General features: G+C 37.9%; 1 protein-coding gene across 12 annotated transcripts in view; it reads right to left on the bottom strand.

Moving 5' to 3' along the window:
* NCKAP5 (NCK associated protein 5) overlaps positions 1 to 14,692 on the bottom strand; it is a 656,435-nt gene that overhangs the window by 516,855 nt on the left and 124,888 nt on the right. For 2 of the 12 annotated variants that reach the window (XM_039328230.1, XM_039328231.1), the window contains one exon: positions 2,167 to 2,229. The exons of the other annotated variants lie outside the window; for them this stretch is intronic. The gene's annotated coding sequence lies outside the window, so the exon portion shown is untranslated. The remainder of the gene's footprint in view (positions 1 to 2,166; positions 2,230 to 14,692) is intronic. 12 annotated transcript variants of the gene reach the window in all.

The raw sequence follows: 14,692 nt of genomic DNA, 5'->3' as shown, positions 1-14,692 counted from the left end.
TGCTGAATATTTAGCAAGAATTCATTTGGATGTAGACATCCACTAGGATCCTTAAACTGTTTTAGACTTCACTGACAAGAAGCAACATTAAACTTTGTCTCAACTGAAATGGAAATTATTACCTGTTTCTCTCCCCTCCCCAACTAAATAACACCCTTGCTCCAAGCATAGAATACGAAGAAAAGTCATATTATACTCTAGTTGGAAACATTGTGTTCAGCCTCATGGAGTCATCTGGGGAAAAATAATCTTTTGCTCCACATGGAATATATATAAAAGCTATTTAAAAGCACATCATTATAATGTGATAAAGTCATTGCACCCTGATATTCCAGCAATCTCTCCAGCTTTTCTTGACACCAACAGATTAGCATCTATATAATGTTTTGACAATGAGAACTGGAGCAAAGGGACAACCTCATTTGGTGTGTATGAATGCATCCAAAAGAATCTGTTCAAAAATATACACCTTTCCTTTCTTCTTGAAATTCTGAATCACAATAACTTCCCATCTGGTACCACCAATCTGGTCATAAATTAATGAGGGCCCTTGGGTACATCAGATGTATCAACCCCCAGGGTCCTCCTCTGAAGCTCAGAGCTGCTAAAGAAATTGGTTAGGGCACAATGCACTTAAGCTTTTCTTTATTTGAGTTCTCCATCAAGCAAAAAAAGAGAGAGAAGCCCTGTGTATATCAGCCTATGATGTTTAACAGAACGATGAACACGTCCTTAACCTTTCGGGGCCTTCTCATAATTTGTACTTCTCAACAATATATGGAACTGACCTTACAGTTGAGCAGTGCAAATTGTGTCTCTCTCACATACAGACAAGTAGGGCATGTGTGTAAAATGCCTGGATAATTTACATGAGTGAGAATTATATGGTGAGATTAAAAAAATATTTTAAACAGGGATTTTAATGGCCAATTGCTGATTCACCTCATCATTCTGGCAGTAAACTAATTCCGTTTGAGCTTTCTAATCAGTTGTAATCATGTTATGCTGACGCTGTAGATTCTTGAAGGCAACTTGGGTCATATATTCTCCTTACCCAGTGGAGATTGCTTAGCTGTGTCTCAGATGGGAACAATGTTAAGAATCTATTTTGGGTGTGTGTGTGTGTGATTTTTATCAAAGAGGCTATACAGAGAACTTAGCCAGTGAAATATATTCTATGTTTTTTATTCCACATTATTGTTCATCTGTCTGCCAAAAATATTCTAGAGCAGTGGTTCTCAGCATGGGCCATATGCCCCCCAGGGACCATTCCTAGGAGGCCACGATCTTTATATGATACAGTTTAGATTAATAAACAGATGGTAAAGTAGCTTTTTTCCCCAGCTAACACTATTAGGGAACTATGGGGAGGGGGGTCACAGAGGTCAGTGAGGCTCAGAAGGGGGCCATGAATGAAAAAAAAAAGGTTGAGAACCTCTGTTCCAGAGTAACATTTGCACAGATGGGGGGGGGGGAGACTGAACTGAATAGGACTGAATGGGAAGAAGTTCAAATTTGGTAACAACTCTCCTGAAACAGATTGATAAGTGCAAGATACAGGAGGAAAGATTCCAGTTGAAATTATATGTTATAACCAGAGATTCAAATGGATGCTTACTCATCAAAGGAAAAGAAACGCTTAAGTAGATTTGGTATCATTATTGTTATTTATTTTGAGAATAAACTACCCACTTTGCAGGACTGGGTGCTAAATACTCCATATATATATGTATGTATGTATGTATGTATGTATGTATGTATGTATGTATATGTATGTATGTATGTATGTATATTAAAAAATGCAAAATTGATTGAAATGTTCATGCATTTGGTATTTCCATGTTTTGAAAATTTCCATGTTATAAACCTCAGTAAAACAGGCATCTAGCTTATAATCAAGGTTAAAGCAGCATCTAGACACTGAAAGAAAATAATATACAAAAATTCACTTATGAGCACGGTTCTGTGTGTTGTAAAGGTTTTTTTATACAGGAAAAAAAAGATCCTGAATATATTTACTGCAAAATGAAAGCCCATGGGCAAACTCTTAATGCGAATATTGCATTCTGCTGGCTATGCCAAGGAAGGGTAGACAGAGCTTTTTTTAATCACAGGAAAAATCTTTCTATAGAAGAAGCCTTGATAATAAAAATGGGGATTACTTACCCAGAGCCATGAATAGAGGTGGGCCGAACAGGGTTTACAGTTAACACTGCCACATATTGTCTACTGTGAAGGAATAAAGTGTTTATCTTGCTATCTCCAGAATAACAGACTCTATTATCTTCAAAATTGAATTATTTAGAGTGGTGTTTCTTAAAGGCAGCAACTTTAAGATGTGGGGAATTAAAAGCACCACAAAAAGTGGGATTCATTGGTTATAGGTAGATCTAGGACCTCCGGTTGCTCACCCCATTTTATAATTACACAAATAGCATGTTTGATTCCATATTTATTCATTTGTACGATTAAATTTATATCCTGCCTTTCTTGTAGGTAGCCAAAACAGTGTCTATAATATTCCTGCTATGAAGTTTCCTTATATCAATAATACTAGGGCGAATGTGATTGGCCTAAAATCAACCAGTGAATTTCTATACTGAGGGTGGACCTGAATCTGGTTTTTATGATCCTCTTCTAACACTTTTAACAACTATTCTAATAATTAGTCATAGATTGCTGTTGGTCCCCCTTTTACAAATACAGGTAATCCTTGACTTACAACAGTTTGTTTAGTGACCATTTGAAGTTACAACAGCACTGAAAAAGTGACTTATGACCGTTTTTTCATACTTCTGAGTGTTGCAGCATCCCAAAGGTCACATGATCAAAATTTGGATGCTTGGCAACTGACCCATATTTATGATGGTTGCAGTGTCCTAGGGTCAAGTGATCACCTTTTGTGATCTTCCGACGAAGAAAGTCAATGGGGAAGCCAGATTCATTTAATAACCATTTTGCTAATTTAAAAATTGCAGTGATTCATTTCACAAATATGGCAAAAAAAGGTAATGAAATGACCCTTTCCTCACTTAATCAATGTCTTGCTTAACAAATGAATTTTGGGCTCAATTGTGGTCATAATTTGAGGACTACCTGTAGACATTTCGATGTTAATTTAACAGGGACCTACCTCATATCCATAGCCAATGCATTATAATTCCTGCTTCCATATGATTCCTTGGCAAAATAAAGAGGTAGGCAGAATACATTACATTTTGTCAATCCCCTACTATTCAGACTAATTACTGTTCCCTACCATCGTAGGCTGAGTAGATAATGTGCCTCATTCATTAATATCTGAATCACTTTATTCAGGGCTTAAAGACAACATCCAATATTAACATAAAGTTATAATGAAAAAGGAAAGGGAAAGGAGAGGTTCCCACCCCATCACATGTAGGAAACCTCTAAATTAATTGAATCTTCTTCTAAGTAATCTGAAAGATAACCATAAATAGAAACAGGAGTCAGAAAACTAAACGGAAATACTTGTACCTGATACTAGAGTGGTTTATTGATTGCAAATTAATAGAGTGCTAACCAGCTGTCCTTCTGTGGATGGTTTCTCCATTTCTCACGGATGCAATATTTGAGATAAGAAAGAGTATTATCCTGTGAAGACTAGTTTTCTTATTGATTGCTTCCTTCTCCTTGTCCTGACTTCTGTTATAAATATGCATACAGGTATCTATATGGAGAGCGTGCACTTTTCCTAATGGATTCCTTGCCTCCATATCTTTCCAAAACTAGGTTTTTGCTTTATGATGCATCATAAGATGTGATCACTTTTTAATGGTATTGGGTTTAGGATGGCAATGATTATCCTATCCAACTACCAAGACTTGAGTTTGATGACATCTGACTAGCTGCATGAATGGTCTGGGCATCATTAATAAGGTTGGAAGTTAAGCTATATTCCAGATGTTCAGTTTTACAAGGATATATGAAATCTTGTTCCAAAGATAACCCAGCATGTACAAATTAGAAGGGGTGAAGTTTATTGAGGTTAAAATAATATTTTAGGAAGATTTCTAAACTTGAATTAGCCTTTCAGATCTCATCAAGAAAGACAGGTACAAACAGATTAAAAATATCCTTTGATATGATGATGTGGTCTTCCAGTTATAGACATGAAGGGAGATCATAAGAATGAGGATCTGGACTTTATTAGATATTGCAGTCCTTTTTCCGCATGTTCAGATTTATTTATTTTTATTAATGCATAGTATTTATCTCTTACCTGTGGAGACAGAAGTAAAATAGATAGACCATATTGTATCCAATTATTCTTATTCATCCATGAATTGGATGAAACCTGGATAACAAAACCCAACACTTTTTATGGTGCCTCACAGTAAAATGGACCTCTGAGGTAAATTGGATTCCTTTTCTACCTTGCGACTACCTGTATATTCTTCCCTATCTTGAATCTAGAAGTATGGACGACACTTTGAAGCAGATTTGGAATCCATCCACAGGAGTGAAGAGCATGGAGGAAATGCCATGCACAAGTGAATGTTGGATTACAGGTAGGCCTCACTTTACAACAGTTCATTTAGTGACCGCTCAAAGTTACAATGGCACTGAAAAAAGTGACTTATGACCATTTTTCATGCTTACAACCATTGCAGCATTCCCCTGGTCATGTGATCAAAATTTGGATGCTTGGAAACCGACTCATATTCATGAGGGTTGCAGTGTCCCTGGGTCACATGATCACCTTTTGCAACCATCTGAAAAGCATAATCAATGAAGAAGCCAGATTCACTTAACAATCATGTTATTGACTTGACAACTGAAGTGATTCACTTATTAACTGTGGCAAGAAAGGTCATAACTCACTTAACAAATACCTCGTTTAGCAACAAGAATTTTGGGCTCAAATGTGGTCGTACATCAAGGACTATCTGTATCTGATGTTACAAATAGTCCCCAACGTTTTCCCTGAGGATAGGAATAGTGAGGCATAATGTATAGTTCTTGCTGGTGGAACCTCTGTAGCAGATCACATTCACTGCCAATTCCTACTGGGAAAGGGCAAGAAAGCCACAAACCTATGAGCTGCTTTTTATTTCTGTTTTTCAGAATGGCTATGCAGAACTTTGGTGAAAACAGCTAAAGTAAGCAGAAGTAGAATTAAAAAGGGGACAGGTTTAAGGATAAGTTGTTGGAACAAAAACCACTACCATATATTCCGGCGTATAGGGCGACCCGGCGTATAAGACAACCCCCGAGTTTGACGCCGGGTCGCAAGACGATTGACACCGAGTCGCAAGACGATCGACACCGAGTCGCATGCCTAGAAAGTCATCTTATATGCCGGAAACTACATTATTTCTGACATATAAGACGATCGACACTGAGTCGCATACCTAGAAAGTCGTCTTATACACCAGAAACTACCTTATTTCTGGTGTATAAGATGACTCGGCGTATAAGACGACCCCCAAGTTCGGAGGCTGTTTCAACACTCTCAAAAGTCGTCTTATACGCTGGAATATACGGTATAATGATGTAATTTACATTATTCATTATTGGAAACCCTACACAGGACAAAGAAATCATATATATCTGTTTAAAAGGGATTTTCAAGACATAATTCAGTTCCTTCCACGCTTCTAACTGCTCTCAGAATGAGAGGGCTTGTCATTAAAACTAGGGGCCATGCCACTGAAAACAGTCTTCTGCCTTTTTCTGCAATTAAGACAAAACTGTTCAACAAAGACATCATTTTCCCTATAAAATAAGGTGATGGGGGTGGTAGGCAAAAGGGCAAACTGGAGAGAGAAATCTGAAACAAAAATTGGCACATTTGTTTTCCGCGGCTGTTTTTCATTTTGTCTTTAAGGAACAAAAACAAGAAGTATTGCAGACCTGCTTTCCTCTCTATCATTAAAATACAGGAAGTTGCTCTGTAATGAATCTAGTCCTGGGTTGGTGTTATTGATCAGCAATGGCTTTCTAAGCTTTTAGACAGATTTGTTAACAGTCTCTCTTAGAAATATGGGAACGTGAAGCTTGGACTTCTTGCACGCAAAGCAAATGCATTACCACTGTACTACATGCTGCTTCTTGATAATGCTTACCCCAGGATAAAGTATTTTGGAGGCACTGAATGGAAATTTCGTTCCTGCCAATAATGCTTCAGGGTGAAGGGAGAAACATCGCCTTGAAAATGCTACAAATAAAAGGGGGAATTGTCTGCTAATCAAAAGAAAGGAACTTTGGAAAACCTTGGTAGCTGCTGCAAATTCTTTCAAAGGCCATTTCCCCCTCTTTAGGTTTTTGGAATTTTCCATGTCTTTTCAGGTGCTGCTTTTTTTTTTTCTTTATTACTTGTAGGGATTTCACTCAGAGATCCTTTCATTCAACAGGGCAGAGCAGAGTAATTTATGTCAGCTTTATGGCTGGCTACTGCTGCCATTTAGCAGATGAAGTAGAAGGTTATCATACTGCCACCAAGATAGTAAAACTATGGAAAAAAGCAAAAAGGCAGTGGCTTCATGGCTTCGACCTTCCATAAAATAAGTGTTTGGTTTGGTACCAATAAAGGTTAGCTGGAAGACTTAAACTTTAAGTGTTATTCTCAGAAGGCTTAAACTTTTTCCAGCCATGCAGAATTTAAAAGTAAGTCGTGAGCCAATTCAGAACTGAGAGCTGAGTTAAACTCCCATCTCTGGCGGCAAGATGAGCACATCAGTGTCAGAAGAGACCAGAGTTAAAACTTGGAGTGACCACTTCAAGAAATGAAGAAAGAAAATGAACAGAATCCAAAGTGATGTGGGCTTTGCTATCCCCAAAATGCTGGGATAGACAGAGAGTTAAATGAGGCATTTAAGCTAACTGGATGGTCTCTCGTGTTAACATCAGCAACATCACGTCATCTTGCTTAATCCCCACTGCATTCTGCACTCTCCAAATATGGAACTGAAATTTTAATTTTAATGCAATTTAATTTAATTTGTTGCACTGAAGTGTGTCACCATTTTGATTTGCAAATCTGTTTCGATAGAATGACTTCATTAAAGTTTCATCAGAGCAAGTTACCCTTTCCAAACTTTGCATAACTGATCTGTTTTCAGCAGTAGATTCATGCCATAACAATGTGAAGGTTTGCTTTTGAAGTGGTTAAATTACTGTATTATTTAAAAGTACACACTGCCGTTCTTCCCAAACAACAAAGTTTTGCACAGTGAAAATTTATGCGTTTTTCCAATGAAATAGGCATATTATAGATCATTTGGTATTGATGCTGGTATGCAAGTCCATTTGTTTTACCAACTGTGCTGCCTGCTAGCTATTTCCCTGATAATGACCAGACCTTAAGGAAAATACATAGGGCTTAGGACACAATTTCACACTGGGTTTAATGCATGCCATATGATCCCACTTTATTTTCATTTCTAGGTTTTTAACTTTCATTTTTACTGCTGCTTGCTAGACCCTAAGATATCTGTCTTCCTTAAAGATGCCTCTTAGACTATTGCTTTGAGAGGAGTTTGGAAAACATGTTCAGCAATGTTTCAATCAAAGAGCATATGTATTTTCTGCCTATTTTTTTTTTAAAAAGCCTCCCCCTTGAAAAAAATATGGGTAAACAGAGAACCCCTAAAGATATATAAAGGGAATATTAAAAGGAAAACACTTTTTTTAATGGAGTGTTGTTCCTTCTTGAGATTTATTGGCTCTCTGCAGTCTCAGACGAAGAATTTAGCCAGGTGCAATGCAGGCATTAGGCTTGTACAAATCAGCCACAAGTCAGTTCAGCCTTCAAAAGGGGCACAATTTGAGTTTATGATTTGATGGCCCACACAATTTGATTTAAACTACTTTGTGTTAAGTATCAGAAGGAGTATTTCTGAATCTTTTTGCAGCAGAAGAATGGAAGAACTGAAGAAGTGAACTGAATTCAGAGAGGCTTGTTTTATTAATAAGAAGTAGCACCTCTTCCTAACAACAGAGCCAATCCCTGCAGTTCAGTCAAAGATAATAGGAATCAAGCAGATAGTTAAGTACTGTTGAAATAAAATAAAACCAGTCCTAAAGCACTTTTTAAATACTGTAAAGGCAAAGATTTCCCCTGTCTAGTCATGTCTAACTCTAAGGCAGATATGTCAAACTCACGACGTCACATAACATCACGCAACGTATCGGGCTGGTTTTGCCATTGCCGGCAATGGGGTGGGTGCGGCTTCCGGATGACGAGTCCGGCCCATGGGCCAGCAGTTTGACATTCCTGCTCTTAGGGGTGGTGCTCATCTCTGTTTTAAGCCGAGGGAGCCACATTGTCTGAAGACATTTTCTGTGGTGTGGCCAGCATGAGTATATGTTGAGATGCACAAAACACTATTACGTTCCCACTGAGGTAGTACCTATTTATCTATTTGCATTTGCATGCTTTTGAACTACTAGGTGGGCAGGAGCTGAGGTAAGTAATGGGAGCTCACCCTATTGCGTGGCACTCAGGTCTCATATCAAGTACGAATTTCAATGTATATTAGTATATTATGATGCAAAGCCAAACAAATTGCATCATTCCTAAATTAATCAAATAACCAGGACTGCTGTTTATGTTTAGCCAGATAAACTACATATACACAAGGCTCCAGAATGCATTACTGACCCTGAATTAGAACTTCATCATAATCATTGTTTATAAACACTGATTATGGGGTTTCTAAATCTTCTCCATTCTAAAAATAGTATCCCCCTTTTTTTCTTCGCCTGTTTACTGTTTCTTGCTTATCAAATCTCCTGCTGCTTTGGCAGAAGATCTTTTGGCCAGCATTGCCAAAATATAGCAAAGACTCAGATGAAGAGGGGAGGCCCTTTATGTTGCTGTGTGAAACCTTCAAGAGAATACAGCATCTCAGTGCTTCAAGCAGCTTGCTTGAGAGACAGTCTGCTCACTTGTCCAAAGCTTCTCTTAAAATTGTACATACAGCTCTACGAATTACTAGTTCTCCTTTCTTCGGACTGCATAGCAAATCTGAAAATCTTATGGTTCCATCTAGGCACTCAAATTAGACTCAGTTTTGATTTTACCAAGGGCAAATTAAGCAGAATTCAGACCGTGATTCCTGTGCCGGACTGAAGCAATCAAGAATACGAATGTCATTATTACTTTTATAGGGTGACACTGTCTAAACAGGCAGACTGGGGTGTTTGTAATAATAGGCATCTTTATACTAAGGAGAGACTAATATGCTCAGGACTCTTTCAAACATAGTTACTTTTTTAGAAACAAGGAACATCAGGTTTCAAAAATGACTGTGTTCCCTTGATCCCAAGAAATCATTCCTCAGGTTCTTATAATTGTAGCCTTTAAGCTTATAAATACTATCCCCTGCCCAAAATTGATTCCTAGGAAAATCACAGACAGGGATTGATGTTTGATATTCGTCTGCCTACAAAAATCAGCTGTGCCTCACGCCCCAAAAACCTGACTCCATGAGAAGAAGTTAAAGATGCTAAGAGGCCCCTGGGTTTGTTAGTTTTGTCAGTCTAATTAATATTCACAGCAAAGTTTCAGATGGTATAAATTGGCACAGGTCCACCAAAGTCATTTGTTCCACCATTTAAAAATTAGCAACCAGCCCTTGAATGGTGCCTTCTGTCTTCTGAATGCAGTCTTGCATCTTTAATGCTCTCTGAACCAAAATGTTCAGGGCTCCCTCCACTGCTTCCTTGGCAGAGTTCAGAGACCTTGGTTTAGCCTTCATTGTGGAGAAAGTAGGATCTGAATTCAACGCAAAGGCCATGGAGCCCTGAACTGGAGTGCAGCAATCTCATTTAATATTGCAGGAAATAACTGTAATGTTATATACACATGAGGGAGAATTTTAGAGACATCGCGTTTAGAGACAGAGACAGACAAAACGCAGTAAAGAATTCTTAAGTTACAAAAATGTATTACGTTAAGAGCCTGAGTTTCAAGCTGACTTATGTTTTCCTTAAACACTAACATTTATTTTGTCAGTTAAGAGGTTTACTTTTTATTCCAGAAAAGCAAAAAGAAAAAAAAATCAGTCTGTACTGTACTGCCAAATAGCCCCATCTCCAGAGTCCTAAGAATGAAAGATATCTATTCTTTCCAAAGTTCTTGAATTCTTAAGACACAGCATATATGCCCGTTCTGTACTTGAAAACCATCAAGTTTCCACTTGTGATCAAAGGGTGTAATCGTGTTTTAAAATCTCCCTGTGTGTTTTAAAATCTCCCTGTGATTCAGATTGTGCCTTCTATTGTTTCAAATCAGTGCTAGGCATGAATTTGGGTTCCTGCCTTTGCAAGCTCTGTCAGTACCCCATCAAGAATTCTTTTCACATTGCCTGAAGTGGGAGCGTTTGGGCTGCAAAAGGAATATTGAATGAGATGGCTAAAGGTCAGCCGTTGTAGTGGCACTGTGAGCTACAGGACCCCTGCGATTGTATGTCCTTCTCAGATGCCAGTTTGATTAGTTCTCAAGTAATGTTTAAACTGCTTTTGCATCAAAGATGTTTGCCCTCACAAAAGGGGCCTTAATGCACTGCGGACAACCTTGGCTGCTTCATCTCTTTTTCCAGACTGTAACTCCATGCCAGATGTACTGATGGCCAAGGCTTTTACAGTAGGGAATTGTATTGTGAGGAGAAATACAAACTACGTTGCCCTCAAGGTCTACAAAAATGACCCATCCGGTATGGATAGAACGGCAACTTCAGGGAGGCCCAACATGTCTTCCAAATATCCCCCACTGAAAAATTCTGTGGCTATAAATGCATCTGTATCCATGCATAGAAACTGGGGATTGCAAATCCTTAGGGTTCAGAACAGGGGCAAGGAAGTCTTTTCATCTCTCTCCTTTTGTTCTTGCTGCTCTGTTTTGTTTTCTTAAGCTGGCTGGCTTGACACAAGTGATTCTTATGTACCCAGATGCTTTGTTCCACTTTTCTTGCCAAAAGCGCAGCAGTGTGGAGTTGCCTACCTCGCCTTTCAAAACCCAGGCAGCCACGTGAAGAATTCTCCAAAAGAATTTAACATTTTAATGTGTATTTTATCTTATTGCTTTTCAAATGGCCCCCTTGCCCAACAATAGTCGATCAGCTTATTTCACTATTTTACCAATCAGCTTATTCCTTTATAAGTGTTTTAGGCATTCCATATATATATATATATATATATATATATATATATATATATATATATATATATATATATATATATATATACTGACTTTCACTACATATATTTCTTATTTATTACATTTGTTTTATTAAATTGAATAAATGATAATGTTGCAGTCCTAAGAAAAAGGGTTGGTCATTATTGGGATTTGATTTCATTCTTGATGCATTCAGTCCTTTCTATGCTACATATCCAGCAGTGCCCTTTCTCTTCTTATTGTTTGTGTTTTGAGGGCTCAGAATATAAATGTATCAAATAAATAAATAAGCCCTGCAGTTAACAATAAGGCTGCAGGGGACATGATCTGTCTTCCCCAGTTGATAATGCTTTTCCAGCAGATGCACAAATCATACTGCAAACTTTCTAAGGTTAAAATGTTTATGTAGGAGGCCTACTTGGGACATTCAGTTCAAGGGCGAGTCTACATTTTAATCTGTGATTAAAAGGTAGTGAGTTACCGCATTGTTGATACTGCATTCTATCAATTTGTATGGCACCTAGTTACAGTCACAGGAAAAGTAAACCTACTAATTACTATGACTACCAACTACTCTGTTCCATATTGAACTACCATAGGCCCAGCCAATTGCATCTCACAAATTTCAAACAAGGAAACAGAAAAGGCTTGCCTCCTGTCCCTCATCCCTAGTATAATTCCTCTTGCTAATAAATAAGTAAAAGACTATTTATTTCATTTTATTTATTTATATCCCTCCTTTATTATTCTTTATATAAACAACTCAGTGACCAAGTAAACAAGACAGTGAAACAAGTGTAATACTCCTTCCTCCTCTTATTTTCCCTATAACAATTTTTTTGTAAGGTGAGTTGGGCTGAGAGAGAACGACTGGCCCAAAGTCACCCAGCTGGATTTACTATGTGTAAATTGTACATCTTTGTCAGGCTTCACATAGATCTGGCTGTAAACCTTGATTCTACAGCCTTTTCTTCCTATCCTTTTCTACAGGAATAAACCTATTCATCAAAAGACTCGTGACTTGGCAGAATTACTTTAATTTTTGTAGACAGGAATGAAGTCATCATAATAGAAGATCTGCCTGGCATAGGATACAGAAACCAAAGCTGTATTTATAGATTTTAGCTTCTGGATTTAAATTCTAGGCTGCTTCCTCCTGTATTCCAAATATGTGGAAATTTGTCGTTGTCTTGATAGCTTTAGAAGGTACTTGATCTAAGTTGACATACTATGTTTTCTCTAACATGATACTGCTGGCTCCTTCCCTGTCAGTTTCATCCCTAAAAATCTTGCTAATTCATTTCTTAATTTCATGTTCTTTACTATCAGTACATATCAACTGGACCTGAACTTTCATATGTGGAATGGACAGAGATATTGTTTGCATATAAGGATCAGACTTTCACTGTTCTGTATGCGATTATTACAGTCGGTACTATACAAATACATGTGACTGCACAGCAAATAAACTAATCTAGCCTAGCCGTGAACAGCTGCTTTTAGAAGTTATAGAAGCCAAGATTCTGTTGATATTAGGGTTTCAAGAGATGTGATTTTGATTCAGGGTCTTCCTAACCATTTCAAATAGAAAATCAAGCATAGGAGTTTAATAATCCTGCATAAACAGTCTGAGAGTTGGTTTGGTGTAGCGGTTAAGGCATTAGGTTAGAAACCAGGATAGTGGGTAGACTAGTACTGGCTTAGGCACAAAGCCAGATGACTATCCTTGGGTCAATCATTCTCTCTCAGCCTTAGGAAGCAGACAGTGGCAAACCCCTCGGCAAAACTTTGCCAAGAAAATAGCAGGAACTGACTTCTAGGCAGTCATCAGGAGCCAACAATGTCTCAAAGGCACAAAAAACCAACTATTAAGAAGTTGATTAAAATGTAATCACAGACAAAGAAAATGCAAACCATTTCCACACTAAGTCCAAGAAAATTGCATGGCTAAGCCCATATATCCAACAAGAGTCAAGCTCAAGTTCAAGGCATCTTGACTTGAAAGTGCTGCATTGTGAATTTCAAATGTTTCAAATCGCAAGATAAAAGGGTAGTTCTCTTGCTAGGACCCACCACAATTCCCCCCCCCATCTCTCTTTCTTGCCCTCTCTCATACAGAAACATAACTTATACTGAGCTTGAAATAAAATTCAATTGAAGAATGAAAGAATTCTTTGAAAAAGACTGAAGACTTCTCTCTTTACTATAGTCCCTTTCCCCAAATTTCCCACTATGTTAAGAACAGTATTTTTATGGACTTTTTTTTCCATTTCCCCAATCTTCTAATTTTCACCTGAACAGGTTAGAAACAAAATTTTGACCTCCGAACACCAGTTCCACGAACTTCAGAATATCATAAAGCCATATTGAAAATTATTTTCCTGACAATTTCTCTTGGCAATACCACTTTATACCAGTTCTAAGGGAACATGTAGCTGGGAAACCTCTTTCATTACATCAGGGGGCATGCGGCTCGTCCAAGGATTTACATAAATGGCTATTCTCTCTGGACTGGCATAATGATGAAATTTAGCTCCATAAATAAATTTTATTCTATATCTATAGAGAAAATTAGAGTGTTTGGGTACAAACAATAGAAAAATGCAACAAAAATTGTAGTTCCCTTAATGCAGTGGTTCTCAACCTGTGGGTTGGGACCCCATTTGGGGTCGAACGACCATTTCACAGGGGTCGCCAAACAATGCAGTCCGCCATTTTCCCCCCCTTTTCCTTAGTTGTGCTACTCCCTTTTATTCTATTGGCTTTTGAAAGCCGATAGAATAGACTCTCTTGAATAGAGTCTAATTCTATTGGCTTTCGAAAGCCAATAGGAATTGTCCAGGCTGTCTCTGCCCTGCTGAGCCCGCCAAAAGTCCCATTTTGCAAACGGTGCTGCACCAGTTGAGTAGTCCTCAACTTATGACCGGTTGAGTAGTCCTCAACTTATGACCGGTTGAGTAGTCCTCGACTTACGACCGGTTGGGGGTCGCGGCATTAAAAAGGTTGAGAACTACTGCCTTAATGCATTCATGAAATTATTCTGAAGCATGCCAGAGTTTTTCCTTCCTTCTTTTTTATGTATTCAGAATACTGCTAGTTCCTCTGAAAATAATTTTATTTCCATAGCAATATCTATAGCTTTATACACACACACACACACACACACACACACACACACACTTATTTGACAGAAATATTTTTTTTCACTCCATGAAGTAAGTACATTCAAGAATAAGCTTTAACAACCCTTAAAAAAAAAAATCTCAGGAGATGGGAGAATATTGAATTTTCATTCACTGGCCTTTTGTTTATTTTGAATGTATTACATGAATAATATATTCTAATTCCCCAGATAGTGAGAACTGTTAATCTTAAATTACCAAGGTTGTATTGGGCAGCAAAGTCCTCACCAAAGATGTTTCTTGCGGCCTATATTTAGCATCCGAAAGCCAGTATGAATGCTAACCCTTTAATAAAGCTTACTTACTCAGAAATGAACCCCACTTTGAGTGAGTCTAACTTTGTCCCAGCATCTGTATTTTAGAA

Source organism: Crotalus tigris, unplaced genomic scaffold (genome assembly GCF_016545835.1).
Source record: "Crotalus tigris isolate CLP2741 ecotype Arizona unplaced genomic scaffold, ASM1654583v1 scf7180000024374.3283719, whole genome shotgun sequence".
NCBI lineage: Eukaryota > Metazoa > Chordata > Lepidosauria > Squamata > Viperidae > Crotalus > Crotalus tigris.
The sequence above is the reverse complement of the archived record's forward strand: the minus strand, read 5'-3'. Positions and strand labels throughout refer to the sequence as shown.